At 50.5% G+C, this 2,854-nt stretch overlaps 1 pseudogene; it reads right to left on the bottom strand.

The window, feature by feature from the left end:
* Positions 1 to 325: 325 nt before the first annotated feature.
* Positions 326 to 2,550, bottom strand: LOC103303534 (zinc finger CCHC domain-containing protein 3-like; annotated as a pseudogene).
* Between the last annotated feature and the right edge of the window lie 304 nt (positions 2,551 to 2,854).

The raw sequence follows: 2,854 nt of genomic DNA, 5'->3' as shown, positions 1-2,854 counted from the left end.
ACAGAACACTGTCAGCTTTCTGAAGAACAGGATGACCCTGTGAATAACATGGTCGTCATTGGCATGATCCTGACGTTGCTTGGGAAAAACTGTTTTGTCTTGGGTTACTTGTTCTGCAAAAACCGGATGTGGTTAATGTGCTTAAAAGCGGTCCCCCACAAAGGGTCGCTGCTGCTCTCTGGTCTCCCTGCGTGGAGAATGGCAGAGCAGTCGCCGGGTCGTCCGGCCGCCCGGCTAATAAAGGCTCCCTAAATTTTAATTTGGTCTGGGCTCCAGTGGTCGTTCACTCGCATCCGCTCCACAACACAGGCAGGCAGGAGGGTGTTCAGTGCCCAGCAACGCCGGGCAGCGGAGGTGCCACGGAATTGGGAACGGCTTTGGGACACTGAGCAAAGGCGTGCCCTCGCTTGCCACAGAGGTTGCAACACGATGCCCTTTCGGCCATACGGGCTCAGGTGCCCCTCCTCCCCGCACCTGAAGCACCTGTCCTGCGTGCAGCTGCCGCTCAAGTGGGTCCGGGAGCCCCATTTAAAGCACGTCTTGGGCTGCCCCTTGTACCAGCTGTAGCCCCGCTCGGCCCCCAGAAAGAAGGCCCCGGGAGGTGCCGGACACCGCCCTCCCCCTGGCGCAGCTCCATCATGCACTTGCACTCCCTGGTCCAGATCCCAAACCTGTCGGTCACTTTCACGGGCCCGGCCAGCACATCGCAGTGGCGCTTGAGCCAGGTCACTATGTCCTCCACGTCCAGGTCTGGTTCCGGAAGAGGATGAAGAGCGTCTTCAGGCTGGACTTGCTCCGCCCCAGCACCGCGAAGTTCTCCCAGCTGTCCTCCTCTCCCAGCTGTCCTCCTCCTCGCGCTTCTCCTTGTAGACGTGCAGGAACAGGGCCAGTTTCTCCGCCCAGCGGAAGCTCACGTCGAACTCGCGGCTCCCGGGGATCTGGATGACGCCGTAGATGTCGCCCGGCTCCATGCCGATGGAGCGCAGGATGAGCAAGCCCACCACGAAGTCCCAGGTGGGGCAGGTGCTCTCGTCTCCCCTTCTTCTCGGCCAGGTTCTTCACCACCTGGGCCCAGCTTCTCCTCGGCGCGGGCCGCTGGCAGCGCGGGGGGGGGGGGGGGGGGAAGGGGGGGGAACAGGAGCTGCAGGCGCCCCCGCTTCCTCTCCTCCTCGGGCCGCCGGCGGTGGCCATTTTACCTACTTCCTAACCTGGGGTTTTAAATATACCTTAGCTATAAATACTGCCATCAGCCTCCTCTTTGCTTACCCTGCAAGAAAGGCTCCCAATGGACAATTGTCCAAAATTTAAAACATATTACATATCACAGACACAAAAAATACAAAACTGGGCCAAGGCCCAGAACATAACTTAAATTTCACATTTCATATCATCCCAAAACTACTAAAATAATTAAACAATATAACAACCTATTAAAAACAAACTCTGACTAAAAATGAACCCCCCTAGCCTAAAAAATTAGACTAAACAAATAAATATGGCCATCAAATTAGTAAATAAACACCTCCAAAAAGCAAATGCCTCCCCCTTAAAATTAATAATACAAAAATATCCTCACACTATGTATACAAATAAAAACAAAAAATAAACCATTACACCCCAAAATACACCCATCTAAAACTTTACTACTACCTACACTTGCCCCCTTGACAAAAAAAGAAAAGAAGAGAAAAGAAAAGAAGAAAAGAAAAGAAAAGGAAAGGAGAGAAGAGAAGAGAAGAGAAGAGAAGAGAAGAGAAGAGAAGAGAAGAGAAGAGAAGAGAAGGGAAAGAAAAGAAAAGAAAAGAAAAGAAAAGAAAAGAAAAGAAAAGAAAAGAAAAGAAAAGAAAAGAAAAGAAAAGAAAAAGATAATATAGATCCGGCCAAGGGCTCTTACAAAAAATGGGCCCTAAAGAGCCCTCCTAACAAATACAGCTACACATTACAGTTACACCCCTTAATCCAGCCCTGGCCAATAACTATACAAATCCAAACCAAAAACAACAACAACAACAAAAACATTATTAAATAAAACTTACACCACTGCCCTCTGGCCAATGCCCAAATTTCCAATAACATCCCCTATAAAACAGGGCCCGTATAAAAAAAAATCCCATTTAATATCACCAGCCAAGTCATCCTCCAATACTGTCTAAAAAAACCCAAAAACACAATTACTTACATTTTGCCAAAAAGCCATAATCTCCCTATAATAGTCTCAATTTCTCATTTGTCTCTTCGACCAAAATAAACTTAACTAACAACATCATGTCATAAACACACACCTATACTCAAATACATGCCTCCCATTATTAAATATTCACAAAAATTCCCCCCAAAATGGCCAACAGATTTCTATGACACATCCATCTGGCCACCACTACCAATCCTATCTAATAAAAGAGTAATATGCAAATTGACCGTACCTTCGCTACACCCATAAGCCATGCCCAACAGCCACGCCCAACAGCCAATCAGGAGCAAATATGCAAATTAACCAAGCAAAGATGGCGGGGGGGGGGCAGTACCTGCCTCCAGCGGGATCCAAGCCATGATGGCGGACTGGGGCAGGCGGCATGGGTTAGCGATTGCAGCCGCCTGCCCAGGTCCGCGATGGGGGCTCGGAGTCAGCCTTCGCCAGCAGCGGCTGACTCCAAGCCCCTATCACAGATCACGGACCAGGACAGGCGGCGTGGGTTAGTGCCCGCAGCCGCCTGACCAGGTCCCGGATCGGGGCTTGCTGACTCCAAGCCCCTATTCCGGATCACAGACCAAGGTAGGTGGCGTGGGTTAGCGCCCGCAGCCACCTGACCAGGTTCCTGATCACGGATCACGGACCGGGGCAGGCGGCATGGGT

This window comes from Eptesicus fuscus, chromosome 12 (assembly GCF_027574615.1).
Source record: "Eptesicus fuscus isolate TK198812 chromosome 12, DD_ASM_mEF_20220401, whole genome shotgun sequence".
NCBI classification, from domain to species: Eukaryota; Metazoa; Chordata; class Mammalia; order Chiroptera; family Vespertilionidae; genus Eptesicus; species Eptesicus fuscus.
The sequence above is the reverse complement of the archived record's forward strand: the minus strand, read 5'-3'. Positions and strand labels throughout refer to the sequence as shown.